We start from the raw sequence: 14,915 nt of genomic DNA on the forward strand, positions 1-14,915 counted from the left end.
ATTCCGTGCCGTATTTTATAGGGCCCTAGTCCATGAAGTTGTCATAAGTGTCAACATAGGATATGCCCCCCCCCCCCCAAGAGTGAAATATATGGCCTGGAAATGTAAGCAAGGTTTGAGCTTTTTCAGTGTGTTGAGTCACAACGTGGACATTCCTCTGTCTCCCGATGAGTGAGCGACACATTGCCTTTATATAGTGTACCAAGAGTTTGCCCTTCGCTTACGGCCATACCAGCCTGAATACGCCCGATCTCGTCCGATCTCGGAAGCTAAGCAGGGTCGGGCCTGGTTAGTACTTGGATGGGAGACCGCCTGGGAATACCAGGTGCTGTAAGCTTTTTGCTCCAGTAGAGGGTTCTCTTGTGTCATGCGTGGAGCAACTGCCTTTTATTTATCGCCCTAATAATATCATGTCTTTTATTGGACTAAATGCAGTTTGTTAGTGCTTCCCTGCCCTGCCCTGATCAAATCAAATAATGGACAGTGCGTTTCCCTCAAAATGTAGGAAGTACATTCAGCATTTGTTTTTAGGCTAGGAGACTGTCAATGTCTGTAGTCCGTTAGGGCCCTGTAAAATCCCTTCAATGTTTTGCCTGATCCCCCCCCCCCCCCCCCCAAATTCCCCCTTTTCTCCATTTACTTTTCCCCGTTCGTCCCTGTTTCTGCAGGTTTTCGCTCTCAAAATAAACCTTTTTTATTAATATAAAAACAACACGATTGGATGTCCATGACAATGTTTAAACCCTATCAGGAGACCACTTTTGTAGTTACCCTTAAACGCAAGTGTGCGCCAGGAAGAGACCTTAGTTTGGTTAAGCGGTGTTGCTGTAGCGCTCGTGTTATTGCGGAGTTTGCAAAACAAATGGCCACTGGATTGATGCAAATAATCATGATATAATTCTTCCAGGCTGGCATAGGCTACTTTGCAGTTAACTTTTAATTGAGAAGGTTTTGGGGGAAGCCTTTCCTTTTCTACCAGAAGAAGGTTATATCATTAGCCTCATAAGCTAACGGCTACACAAAGTGTAGACATGCGCGCGCTCCGCACGCATGCGCACAGAAACTGGGCAGTCCTGTGCCGTTTCTGAAAGTTGCGTGGAAATACGAATCACTGATGCATTTTGTTCATGTCTTATGATTCACTTGGGCAAATGAATGCATTTTCTAACAAGTTGAAGGGATTTAGTTGACTTCCTCCTTAGTTCAAAATTTTTGAATAATGTTGAATTCCTGTTTGAATGTCTGGATTCCGTGCCGTATTTTATAGGGCCCTAGTCCATGAAGTTGTCATAAGTGTCAACATAGGATATGCCCCCCCCCCCCCAAGAGTGAAATATATGGCCTGGAAATGTAAGCAAGGTTTGAGCTTTTTCAGTGTGTTGAGTCACAACGTGGACATTCCTCTGTCTCCCGATGAGTGAGCGACACATTGCCTTTATATAGTGTACCAAGAGTTTGCCCTTCGCTTACGGCCATACCAGCCTGAATACGCCCGATCTCGTCCGATCTCGGAAGCTAAGCAGGGTCGGGCCTGGTTAGTACTTGGATGGGAGACCGCCTGGGAATACCAGGTGCTGTAAGCTTTTTGCTCCAGTAGAGGGTTCTCTTGTGTCATGCGTGGAGCAACTGCCTTTTATTTATCGCCCTAATAATATCATGTCTTTTATTGGACTAAATGCAGTTTGTTAGTGCTTCCCTGCCCTGCCCTGATCAAATCAAATAATGGACAGTGCGTTTCCCTCAAAATGTAGGAAGTACATTCAGCATTTGTTTTTAGGCTAGGAGACTGTCAATGTCTGTAGTCCGTTAGGGCCCTGTAAAATCCCTTCAATGTTTTGCCTGATCCCCCCCCCCCCCCCAAATTCCCCCTTTTCTCCATTTACTTTTCCCCGTTCGTCCCTGTTTCTGCAGGTTTTCGCTCTCAAAATAAACCTTTTTTATTAATATAAAAACAACACGATTGGATGTCCATGACAATGTTTAAACCCTATCAGGAGACCACTTTTGTAGTTACCCTTAAACGCAAGTGTGCGCCAGGAAGAGACCTTAGTTTGGTTAAGCGGTGTTGCTGTAGCGCTCGTGTTGTAGCGCTCGTGTTATTGCGGAGTTTGCAAAACAAATGGCCACTGGATTGATGCAAATAATCATGATATAATTCTGCCAGGCTGGCATAGGCTACTTTGCAGTTAACTTTTAATTGAGAAGGTTTTGGGGGAAGCCTTTCCTTTTCTACCAGAAGAAGGTTATATCATTAGCCTCATAAGCTAACGGCTACACAAAGTGTAGACATGCGCGCGCTCCGCACGCATGCGCACAGAAACTGGGCAGTCCTGTGCCGTTTCTGAAAGTTGCGTAGAAATACGAATCACTGATGCATTTTGTTCATGTCTTATGATTCACTTGGGCAAATGAATGCATTTTCTAACAAGTTGAAGGGATTTAGTTGACTTCCTCCTTAGTTCAAAACATTTTTGAATAATGTTGAATTTCTGTTTGAATGTCTGGATTCCGTGCCGTATTTTATAGGGCCCTAGTCCATGAAGTTGTCATAAGTGTCAACATAGGATATGCCCCCCCCCCCCCAAGAGTGAAATATATGGCCTGGAAATGTAAGCAAGGTTTGAGCTTTTTCAGTGTGTTGAGTCACAACGTGGACATTCCTCTGTCTCCCGATGAGTGAGCGACACATTGCCTTTATATAGTGTACCAAGAGTTTGCCCTTCGCTTACGGCCATACCAGCCTGAATACGCCCGATCTCGTCCGATCTCGGAAGCTAAGCAGGGTCGGGCCTGGTTAGTACTTGGATGGGAGACCGCCTGGGAATACCAGGTGCTGTAAGCTTTTTGCTCCAGTAGAGGGTTCTCTTGTGTCATGCGTGGAGCAACTGCCTTTTATTTATCGCCCTAATAATATCATGTCTTTTATTGGACTAAATGCAGTTTGTTAGTGCTTCCCTGCCCTGCCCTGATCAAATCAAATAATGGACAGTGCGTTTCCCTCAAAATGTAGGAAGTACATTCAGCATTTGTTTTTAGGCTAGGAGACTGTCAATGTCTGTAGTCCGTTAGGGCCCTGTAAAATCCCTTCAATGTTTTGCCTGATCCGCCCCCCCCCCCCCCCCCCAAATTCCCCCTTTTCTCCATTTACTTTTCCCCGTTCGTCCCTGTTTCTGCAGGTTTTCGCTCTCAAAATAAACCTTTTTTATTAATATAAAAACAACACGATTGGATGTCCATGACAATGTTTAAACCCTATCAGGAGACCACTTTTGTAGTTACCCTTAAACGCAAGTGTGCGCCAGGAAGAGACCTTAGTTTGGTTAAGCGGTGTTGCTGTAGCGCTCGTGTTGTAGCGCTCGTGTTATTGCGGAGTTTGCAAAACAAATGGCCACTGGATTGATGCAAATAATCATGATATAATTCTGCCAGGCTGGCATAGGCTACTTTGCAGTTAACTTTTAATTGAGAAGGTTTTGGGGGAAGCCTTTCCTTTTCTACCAGAAGAAGGTTATATCATTAGCCTCATAAGCTAACGGCTACACAAAGTGTAGACATGCGCGCGCTCCGCACGCATGCGCACAGAAACTGGGCAGTCCTGTGCCGTTTCTGAAAGTTGCGTAGAAATACGAATCACTGATGCATTTTGTTCATGTCTTATGATTCACTTGGGCAAATGAATGCATTTTCTAACAAGTTGAAGGGATTTAGTTGACTTCCTCCTTAGTTCAAAACATTTTTGAATAATGTTGAATTTCTGTTTGAATGTCTGGATTCCGTGCCGTATTTTATAGGGCCCTAGTCCATGAAGTTGTCATAAGTGTCAACATAGGATATGCCCCCCCCCCCCCAAGAGTGAAATATATGGCCTGGAAATGTAAGCAAGGTTTGAGCTTTTTCAGTGTGTTGAGTCACAACGTGGACATTCCTCTGTCTCCCGATGAGTGAGCGACACATTGCCTTTATATAGTGTACCAAGAGTTTGCCCTTCGCTTACGGCCATACCAGCCTGAATACGCCCCTTTTTGGAAGTTTCAGGAAGTGAGTGAGCAGCAGGTGTTGGATTGTTTGTGAATTGTTTGTAGAGAGAAAATCGTTTTTGGTTTTGCTGGTTTATATACTTTAAGTTTGGAAGTTTGTGTGGGGAGTGTAGCTTATTTTCTTTGTAAATATTTGCGTTTTTATCCCCCAACGGCGTGAGCTGTCTGGGGGATTCTAAGTAAAATAATTGGACGGATACAATGGCTTCGACATCAAGAATAACAACAACAATGAGAATGGACAACGGAGAAAAAAGAGCGTCGAATGAAGAGTTGAGGAGAAGAAAATATGAGAAAGAATTGACGGTGAACGTGGAAGTTATTGGAGAAGAAAAAATAACAACGATGGAATTGCTGAGAGGAATAAAAGAAGTATGTGGAATGATATTGGGATGTAGAATGAAGGACAGAAATAAGTACGAAATAACCATGTCACACGCGAAAGGAAAAGAAAGACTACTAGACGGGCTAAAAATAAAGAGCTGCCAAATAATGGCGAAAGAACTGGGAAATGATGAACTTGTGGTGTCCTTTTTGAACATGCCGGCATATATTAAGGATGAGGAAATACATGACAAATTACAAGGATGGAATGTGAACGCAACAACACCAATCAAGAGGAGGATGTGGCCAGGAACGGACATTGTGGACGGGACGAGATTTTGTAAGGTGAAGTTTACGGACAGTGTGCAATCATTACCTTACTCAACCAAATTCAACACTGTAGAAGGATTTGAATATTTCCGAGTGATCCACGATAACCAAGTGAAGGTATGTAGACTATGTATTCAACCGGGACACATACTCAAAGAATGTCCAGAATTTGTATGTCATAAATGTGGTGAACAAGGACATTATGCCAGAGAATGTTCGAACATCGGTGATATGTGTAGAAGGTGTGACAGACCTAAGGACAGATGTAAATGTAAGAAGGAAAAGGATGTCTTATTTCTGCAAACACTGGACCTCATTACTGAAGAAGAGGTTGAGAGGAGTGAGACTATGGAGGGGGAGGAAGAGAGTGATATGGAAAGTGTGTCGCAGGTGATTCCAGAGACAGCTATAGATATGCTTGGAGAGTATGTAATGCCTTCTGGCAGTACTCGAGACGCAGTCTTGGTCTCTGCTGCTGACAAGGTGGAGCAGCAGCACATGATTGGTAAATTGGATACACAGGTAGAGATGGTGCAGGGTGCTTCTCAGGTGCCTGAACCAGCTTTAAACCTGTGTGAAAATGAAACCAAGGAGAGGGCTGGGTCCACTGGAGTTGATGGCACTGTTAAAGAATGTTTTACAAAAGGCTTGGATGTTGCTCCCCTTACAAGTACAAGTCAGGAGTCAGACGAAGAAATAGATATTGAGGATTTTCAGCGGTTTGCTAGAAATAAGAGAGCATTAGTGAAAGCTAAGGAGGTGACGGGATCTGGAAAAAAGAAAAAGTCTATTTTGAAATGACATGTTTGTTTTTGGCTATATTTCTGCATATATTAACAATGATTAGAGTTGCATCACTAAATGGCAACAGTTTAAGAAATATGAACAAATTGGAGCAGGTTTTGGTGTCTGTTGAAACGGACATGTGGTGTTTTCAAGAGACTAATTGGACGGACGCCAAAATGCTGGAAATTAAGAGCAAATGGTCTGAGCTCATTTTTTGTAGTCACGGAAGTGATAAAACATGTGGAGTGGCTATTTTGGTAAAAAATGATGTGGTTAAAAATGTCAAGCAGGTATATGCAGATAATCAGGGAAGAATTATTGTTATTGAGTTTGAAGTGCAAAATGTCATTTTTCGTCTAATTAATGTTTATGCTTCGAATATTGAAGCGGAAAGGAGAGATATGTTTAATAACCTAAGAACACTGTGTTCAGAGAACTGTATACTAGTAGGAGATTTTAACGTGAAGTGTACTAGAATGGATGTCTCGAGATGTGATAGTTTCAGACATGATTCGTCTAGAAATGCTTTACGGGAATTAATGAATAAGGAAAATCTTGTAGATATATGGAGGGCTGAAAATGTAAATAGAAGAGAGTTTTCGAGAAGGCAGGTGGTGTTAAATGAACTAAAACAAAGTAGAATTGATTTATGTTTAGCAAAGGTAGATGTGGTACAGCAGGTTCAGAAGATGACATATAATTTTACAGCATACAGTGATCATGCAGTAATGTCATTTCAGATAGGTTTTGCTGTGGAGATGAGGGGGGGAGGTGTCTGGTGTTTAAATGCCAGTCTGTTAAAGGAAGAAAGTTATAAAAAGGAAATTGTTGAATGTATCGAGGATGAAATGTCTAATGTACTGTTAAAAGAGAATGTGTGTTTATGGTGGGAGGAAGTGAAAGTTAAAGTAAAAAACAGGAGTATTAGGTACTCTAAAAATCGTAACCGTTTAGATAAGCAGAAAGAAAAAATGCTTAGAAATAGGATGTTACATGAACTTGAAAAGGCTGATGCTGATCCAGACTATGATGTTGTGAACTATTTGAAAATCCATGCAGAGCTAGGGTTTTATGAAAAAAAGAAATGTTTAGGGGCTATTGTTAGGAGTAAGGCACAGTACGCCTTGGAGGGAGAGAAATGTACTTCCTTTTTTCTGGGGCTTGAAAAACGAAAGAAATTTAAGAGTTATATTGTAGAATTAGAAAATGAAAAAGGTGTAAAGGTAAATGATTTTGTTGACATCTTAGATTCAGTTGAATCCTTTTACAGAAATCTTTATAAAAAGAATGATGTGGACAAAGTGTGTGTTGCAAAAGTGTTGGAGAAAATCAGTGCCAAAGTATCTCAGGCAGATAGAATGATGTGTGATGAAGATATTTCAATTGTGGAAATCAAGAAAGCAATTGAGAACACTCAAGGAAATAAAAGTCCAGGTTTGGATGGTTTAACAAATGAATTCTATAAAGCGTTTGTGGATATTTTGGCACCCATTTTATTGAAGGTTTTTCAGTATATGGAAGAGAATAAGGAAATCCCTGAGTCTATGTCAATTGGTATGTTAACCATCTTGTTTAAAAATAGAGGCAGTAGGTTAAAGTTAGAAAATTATAGGCCTATTAGTCTTCTGAATTCAGATTATAAAATACTGACTAAAGTTTTGGCTAATAGGATGAAAATGGTGATTGGAAGTATTATTACATCAACACAAGCCTACGGAATACCCGGAAGAGATGTTGCCGATGTAATTTGTACAATTAGAGATGTTGTTAATCAAATAAAAAATGAAGGTGGTATAGTTTTAAGTTTAGATTTTAAGAAAGCTTTTGATAAAGTGGAACATAGTTTTCTACTACAGACTTTGGAGAGGTTTGGTTTTGGGCCAAAATTTGTATCTTGGATTAACTTGTTGTATAGTGGAGCAAAAAGTTGTGTTAAATGTAACGGAGTGTTAACAGATACTTTCCCTATAGAGAGGTCAGTAAGGCAGGGTTGTCCTTTGTCAGCTCTGTTGTACAGTGTTTCTACGGAACCTTTAGCTGTTTTAATACTTGGAGACAAAGAGGTGAGGGGTGTTGGAATCCCAGGTGGTGGTGTCAGTGTTATACATCAGTACGCTGATGACACTACTTTTACTGTGAAGGATGTAGGTAGCATTGAAAGCATTATGAAAATCATAGATATCTATTGTAAGGCATCGGGGGCTGAAGTTAATATAGAGAAGACGGAAATTATGTTGTTTGGGGATATCAATGCAAATAAGTGTGAGATTCCATTTAAGGTAGCTAAGGATTTTATGAAGGTGCTGGGAGTACATATTGGTGTAGAGGAGAAAGAGGCAAGGGATATAACTTGGATAGGGATCCTCAATAAAATCAAGCAAACTTTGAATTTCTGGAAAAATAGAAAATTAAAGTTAAAAGGTAAAATAATTGTAGTAAATGCTTTGGTATCATCTAAACTTGTGTATGTTTTGGGAGTTCTAGACATGCCAGAGTGGGTTCTAAATGAATTGAATAATGTGGTGTCTAATTTTATATGGGATGGTAAAGGTGTTAGAATTGCGCAGAAAACATTGATAGCAGACTATGATGATGGAGGTTTAAAACTTGTAGATTTTGATGTTAAAAGAAAAGCTATTAGGATAAAAATAGTAAAGAAATATTTGTATGACAGCTTAGATTATGGCTGGAAACATTTTTTCAAAGTCTATTTAGATGAGAGTGGTGGATGTGAAGATAATGGTTTGTTGATGGGTCTTAAAAGGAAAATGTGTGAAAAGGTACCAGATTTTTATAAAGAAGTGTTAAATGCATGGGCAGAGTTGTTGCCTAATGTGTATTATGAGTGTGGGCATATTGACCTAATTATGAATCATCCTGTTTTTCTGAATGAGAAACTTAAGTACAAAGAAAAGGTGTTATATAGTGAAGTATTCATGAGTGCAGGTCTTAGACAAATAAAAGATTACACATATGAGGTAATTCCAGGTTTTTTTCCTGAGGAAGCTATTTTTGATACCATCCATGAATGGGATGTAGAGGTGGGTAGGGGAACAGTGAGAAATATGTATGAGAAGATAAAAGACAGTATACCAAGTAAATGGGTGGATTTAATAAATAGTGAAGTTGTTAGGGAAGATTTATTTGTCTTTCCAAATTTGTTTATTGGTAACAGTAAGGAGAAGGCTCATTTATCTAGTATCCCAGTGAAAAGATTCTATAAAATAATGGTAGAGAAAAATGTGAAAAGGCCAGCTGCGGAGAAAGTTTGGAAAGGAATTTTTCCGACTTTGGACGTAAAAAAGATATGGAAAACTTTAAATGTAAAATATAATAGTATGGAATGTGAAAGTAACGATTTTAAAATAAGGCATAATCGTATATATACAAAAGTGGTTTTACATCAAATCAATAGGGAAATAAATAGAGAATGTGACTTATGTGGCGAGTCACCGGAAAATTTAATGCATTTGTTTGTGGAATGTAAGGAGTTAAAAGATTTATTTTGTAAAGTAAAGGGAATGATTCATAGAAACTGGGGGGGTGATATTTTGAAAAAATATGTGTGGGATGAATTGGTGTTATTTGGCGTGTCTGGTAAATGTGAGGGTGTTAATGTGGGTTTGTTGAATGTTGTTTTGAGTTTCTTGAGGTATGCTATTTTTTGTAGGAGGAATTATGCTTTTTTTGAGGGGAAGAAGGTAAGGGTGTGGGATATTTTTGTAGTATTGTTAAAGAAGCATATAGATATGTTTTATTGTTATGGAAAGGAATGTTTTGATGAAGCTTTTGTGGAGGGGAGTGGGTTGATTTCAAACGTGGATGGTGGAAGAATCACTTATAATTTTTGAAAGTATTGGTATGTTTATTAATTTATTGGTTTTCATAGTTGTTCGGGAGTTGATTTCAACATGCCTGTTTTTGTGAGATTGGAATTTATGTTAGGCTTTTATTAGTTTTTGTTGTATTTTATTTATTTGAGTTCTTTGATTTGATAGGGGGTGAATTGTTCACCTGCCTATGTTAGTCTCGGTTTTTGTGTATTGTACATTTGATAAAATATTGTAATTGAAACTTTTTTATAATAAAAAAAAAAAAAAAAAAAAATACGCCCGATCTCGTCCGATCTCGGAAGCTAAGCAGGGTCGGGCCTGGTTAGTACTTGGATGGGAGACCGCCTGGGAATACCAGGTGCTGTAAGCTTTTTGCTCCAGTAGAGGGTTCTCTTGTGTCATGCGTGGAGCAACTGCCTTTTATTTATCGCCCTAATAATATCATGTCTTTTATTGGACTAAATGCAGTTTGTTAGTGCTTCCCTGCCCTGCCCTGATCAAATCAAATAATGGACAGTGCGTTTCCCTCAAAATGTAGGAAGTACATTCAGCATTTGTTTTTAGGCTAGGAGACTGTCAATGTCTGTAGTCCGTTAGGGCCCTGTAAAATCCCTTCAATGTTTTGCCTGACCCCCCCCCCCCCCCCCCCCCCCAAATTCCCCCTTTTCTCCATTTACTTTTCCCCGTTCGTCCCTGTTTCTGCAGGTTTTCGCTCTCAAAATAAACCTTTTTTATTAATAGAAAAACAACACGATTGGATGTCCATGACAATGTTTAAACCCTATCAGGAGACCACTTTTGTAGTTACCCTTAAACGCAAGTGTGCGCCAGGAAGAGACCTTAGTTTGGTTAAGCGGTGTTGCTGTAGCGCTCGTGTTGTAGCGCTCGTGTTATTGCGGAGTTTGCAAAACAAATGGCCACTGGATTGATGCAAATAATCATGATATAATTCTGCCAGGCTGGCATAGGCTACTTTGCAGTTAACTTTTAATTGAGAAGGTTTTGGGGGAAGCCTTTCCTTTTCTACCAGAAGAAGGTTATATCATTAGCCTCATAAGCTAACGGCTACACAAAGTGTAGACATGCGCGCGCTCCGCACGCATGCGCACAGAAACTGGGCAGTCCTGTGCCGTTTCTGAAAGTTGCGTGGAAATACGAATCACTGATGCATTTTGTTCATGTCTTATGATTCACTTGGGCAAATGAATGCATTTTCTAACAAGTTGAAGGGATTTAGTTGACTTCCTCCTTAGTTCAAATTTTTTTGAATAATGTTGAATTCCTGTTTGAATGTCTGGATTCCGTGCCGTATTTTATAGGGCCCTAGTCCATGAAGTTGTCATAAGTGTCAACATAGGATATGCCCCCCCCCCCAAGAGTGAAATATATGGCCTGGAAATGTAAGCAAGGTTTGAGCTTTTTCAGTGTGTTGAGTCACAACGTGGACATTCCTCTGTCTCCCGATGAGTGAGCGACACATTGCCTTTATATAGTGTACCAAGAGTTTGCCCTTCGCTTACGGCCATACCAGCCTGAATACGCCCGATCTCGTCCGATCTCGGAAGCTAAGCAGGGTCGGGCCTGGTTAGTACTTGGATGGGAGACCGCCTGGGAATACCAGGTGCTGTAAGCTTTTTGCTCCAGTAGAGGGTTCTCTTGTGTCATGCGTGGAGCAACTGCCTTTTATTTATCGCCCTAATAATATCATGTCTTTTATTGGACTAAATGCAGTTTGTTAGTGCTTCCCTGCCCTGCCCTGATCAAATCAAATAATGGACAGTGCGTTTCCCTCAAAATGTAGGAAGTACATTCAGCATTTGTTTTTAGGCTAGGAGACTGTCAATGTCTGTAGTCCGTTAGGGCCCTGTAAAATCCCTTCAATGTTTTGCCTGATCCCCCCCCCCCCCCCCCCCCCCAAATTCCCCCTTTTCTCCATTTACTTTTCCCCGTTCGTCCCTGTTTCTGCAGGTTTTCGCTCTCAAAATAAACCTTTTTTATTAATATAAAAACAACACGATTGGATGTCCATGACAATGTTTAAACCCTATCAGGAGACCACTTTTGTAGTTACCCTTAAACGCAAGTGTGCGCCAGGAAGAGACCTTAGTTTGGTTAAGCGGTGTTGCTGTAGCGCTCGTGTTGTAGCGCTCGTGTTATTGCGGAGTTTGCAAAACAAATGGCCACTGGATTGATGCAAATAATCATGATATAATTCTGCCAGGCTGGCATAGGCTACTTTGCAGTTAACTTTTAATTGAGAAGGTTTTGGGGGAAGCCTTTCCTTTTCTACCAGAAGAAGGTTATATCATTAGCCTCATAAGCTAACGGCTACACAAAGTGTAGACATGCGCGCGCTCCGCACGCATGCGCACAGAAACTGGGCAGTCCTGTGCCGTTTCTGAAAGTTGCGTAGAAATACGAATCACTGATGCATTTTGTTCATGTCTTATGATTCACTTGGGCAAATGAATGCATTTTCTAACAAGTTGAAGGGATTTAGTTGACTTCCTCCTTAGTTCAAAACATTTTTGAATAATGTTGAATTTCTGTTTGAATGTCTGGATTCCGTGCCGTATTTTATAGGGCCCTAGTCCATGAAGTTGTCATAAGTGTCAACATAGGATATGCCCCCCCCCCCCCAAGAGTGAAATATATGGCCTGGAAATGTAAGCAAGGTTTGAGCTTTTTCAGTGTGTTGAGTCACAACGTGGACATTCCTCTGTCTCCCGATGAGTGAGCGACACATTGCCTTTATATAGTGTACCAAGAGTTTGCCCTTCGCTTACGGCCATACCAGCCTGAATACGCCCGATCTCGTCCGATCTCGGAAGCTAAGCAGGGTCGGGCCTGGTTAGTACTTGGATGGGAGACCGCCTGGGAATACCAGGTGCTGTAAGCTTTTTGCTCCAGTAGAGGGTTCTCTTGTGTCATGCGTGGAGCAACTGCCTTTTATTTATCGCCCTAATAATATCATGTCTTTTATTGGACTAAATGCAGTTTGTTAGTGCTTCCCTGCCCTGCCCTGATCAAATCAAATAATGGACAGTGCGTTTCCCTCAAAATGTAGGAAGTACATTCAGCATTTGTTTTTAGGCTAGGAGACTGTCAATGTCTGTAGTCCGTTAGGGCCCTGTAAAATCCCTTCAATGTTTTGCCTGATCCCCCCCCCCCCCCCCCCCCAAATTCCCCCTTTTCTCCATTTACTTTTCCCCGTTCGTCCCTGTTTCTGCAGGTTTTCGCTCTCAAAATAAACCTTTTTTATTAATATAAAAACAACACGATTGGATGTCCATGACAATGTTTAAACCCTATCAGGAGACCACTTTTGTAGTTACCCTTAAACGCAAGTGTGCGCCAGGAAGAGACCTTAGTTTGGTTAAGCGGTGTTGCTGTAGCGCTCGTGTTATTGCGGAGTTTGCAAAACAAATGGCCACTGGATTGATGCAAATAATCATGATATAATTCTTCCAGGCTGGCATAGGCTACTTTGCAGTTAACTTTTAATTGAGAAGGTTTTGGGGGAAGCCTTTCCTTTTCTACCAGAAGAAGGTTATATCATTAGCCTCATAAGCTAACGGCTACACAAAGTGTAGACATGCGCGCGCTCCGCACGCATGCGCACAGAAACTGGGCAGTCCTGTGCCGTTTCTGAAAGTTGCGTGGAAATACGAATCACTGATGCATTTTGTTCATGTCTTATGATTCACTTGGGCAAATGAATGCATTTTCTAACAAGTTGAAGGGATTTAGTTGACTTCCTCCTTAGTTCAAAATTTTTGAATAATGTTGAATTCCTGTTTGAATGTCTGGATTCCGTGCCGTATTTTATAGGGCCCTAGTCCATGAAGTTGTCATAAGTGTCAACATAGGATATGCCCCCCCCCCCCAAGAGTGAAATATATGGCCTGGAAATGTAAGCAAGGTTTGAGCTTTTTCAGTGTGTTGAGTCACAACGTGGACATTCCTCTGTCTCCCGATGAGTGAGCGACACATTGCCTTTATATAGTGTACCAAGAGTTTGCCCTTCGCTTACGGCCATACCAGCCTGAATACGCCCGATCTCGTCCGATCTCGGAAGCTAAGCAGGGTCGGGCCTGGTTAGTACTTGGATGGGAGACCGCCTGGGAATACCAGGTGCTGTAAGCTTTTTGCTCCAGTAGAGGGTTCTCTTGTGTCATGCGTGGAGCAACTGCCTTTTATTTATCGCCCTAATAATATCATGTCTTTTATTGGACTAAATGCAGTTTGTTAGTGCTTCCCTGCCCTGCCCTGATCAAATCAAATAATGGACAGTGCGTTTCCCTCAAAATGTAGGAAGTACATTCAGCATTTGTTTTTAGGCTAGGAGACTGTCAATGTCTGTAGTCCGTTAGGGCCCTGTAAAATCCCTTCAATGTTTTGCCTGATCCCCCCCCCCCCCCCCCCCCCCCAAATTCCCCCTTTTCTCCATTTACTTTTCCCCGTTCGTCCCTGTTTCTGCAGGTTTTCGCTCTCAAAATAAACCTTTTTTATTAATATAAAAACAACACGATTGGATGTCCATGACAATGTTTAAACCCTATCAGGAGACCACTTTTGTAGTTACCCTTAAACGCAAGTGTGCGCCAGGAAGAGACCTTAGTTTGGTTAAGCGGTGTTGCTGTAGCGCTCGTGTTGTAGCGCTCGTGTTATTGCGGAGTTTGCAAAACAAATGGCCACTGGATTGATGCAAATAATCATGATATAATTCTGCCAGGCTGGCATAGGCTACTTTGCAGTTAACTTTTAATTGAGAAGGTTTTGGGGGAAGCCTTTCCTTTTCTACCAGAAGAAGGTTATATCATTAGCCTCATAAGCTAACGGCTACACAAAGTGTAGACATGCGCGCGCTCCGCACGCATGCGCACAGAAACTGGGCAGTCCTGTGCCGTTTCTGAAAGTTGCGTAGAAATACGAATCACTGATGCATTTTGTTCATGTCTTATGATTCACTTGGGCAAATGAATGCATTTTCTAACAAGTTGAAGGGATTTAGTTGACTTCCTCCTTAGTTCAAAACATTTTTGAATAATGTTGAATTTCTGTTTGAATGTCTGGATTCCGTGCCGTATTTTATAGGGCCCTAGTCCATGAAGTTGTCATAAGTGTCAACATAGGATATGCCCCCCCCCCCCCAAGAGTGAAATATATGGCCTGGAAATGTAAGCAAGGTTTGAGCTTTTTCAGTGTGTTGAGTCACAACGTGGACATTCCTCTGTCTCCCGATGAGTGAGCGACACATTGCCTTTATATAGTGTACCAAGAGTTTGCCCTTCGCTTACGGCCATACCAGCCTGAATACGCCCGATCTCGTCCGATCTCGGAAGCTAAGCAGGGTCGGGCCTGGTTAGTACTTGGATGGGAGACCGCCTGGGAATACCAGGTGCTGTAAGCTTTTTGCTCCAGTAGAGGGTTCTCTTGTGTCATGCGTGGAGCAACTGCCTTTTATTTATCGCCCTAATAATATCATGTCTTTTATTGGACTAAATGCAGTTTGTTAGTGCTTCCCTGCCCTGCCCTGATCAAATCAAATAATGGACAGTGCGTTTCCCTCAAAATGTAGGAAGTACATTCAGCATTTGTTTTT

General features: G+C 41.4%; 7 non-coding genes across 7 annotated transcripts; all 7 read left to right on the top strand.

The window, feature by feature from the left end:
- The first annotated feature begins 218 nt into the window (after positions 1–218).
- LOC120042936 lies at positions 219–337 on the top strand. Its single transcript, XR_005476260.1, has one exon. It is a non-coding gene; the product is annotated as a 5S ribosomal RNA (ribosomal RNA).
- A 1,127-nt stretch (positions 338–1,464) lies between these two features.
- On the top strand, positions 1,465–1,583 carry LOC120042948. Its single transcript, XR_005476271.1, has one exon. It is a non-coding gene; the product is annotated as a 5S ribosomal RNA (ribosomal RNA).
- Positions 1,584–2,723: 1,140 nt separating this feature from the next.
- Positions 2,724–2,842, top strand: LOC120042959. Its single transcript, XR_005476282.1, has one exon. It is a non-coding gene; the product is annotated as a 5S ribosomal RNA (ribosomal RNA).
- A 7,982-nt stretch (positions 2,843–10,824) lies between these two features.
- LOC120042964 lies at positions 10,825–10,943 on the top strand. Its single transcript, XR_005476287.1, has one exon. It is a non-coding gene; the product is annotated as a 5S ribosomal RNA (ribosomal RNA).
- A 1,147-nt stretch (positions 10,944–12,090) lies between these two features.
- LOC120042969 lies at positions 12,091–12,209 on the top strand. Its single transcript, XR_005476289.1, has one exon. It is a non-coding gene; the product is annotated as a 5S ribosomal RNA (ribosomal RNA).
- A 1,128-nt stretch (positions 12,210–13,337) lies between these two features.
- On the top strand, positions 13,338–13,456 carry LOC120042937. Its single transcript, XR_005476261.1, has one exon. It is a non-coding gene; the product is annotated as a 5S ribosomal RNA (ribosomal RNA).
- A 1,148-nt stretch (positions 13,457–14,604) lies between these two features.
- LOC120042938 lies at positions 14,605–14,723 on the top strand. Its single transcript, XR_005476262.1, has one exon. It is a non-coding gene; the product is annotated as a 5S ribosomal RNA (ribosomal RNA).
- The last annotated feature ends 192 nt before the right edge of the window (positions 14,724–14,915 follow it).

The sequence above is a fragment of the Salvelinus namaycush genome, unplaced genomic scaffold (assembly GCF_016432855.1).
Source record: "Salvelinus namaycush isolate Seneca unplaced genomic scaffold, SaNama_1.0 Scaffold819, whole genome shotgun sequence".
Classification (NCBI taxonomy): Eukaryota; Metazoa; Chordata; class Actinopteri; order Salmoniformes; family Salmonidae; genus Salvelinus; species Salvelinus namaycush.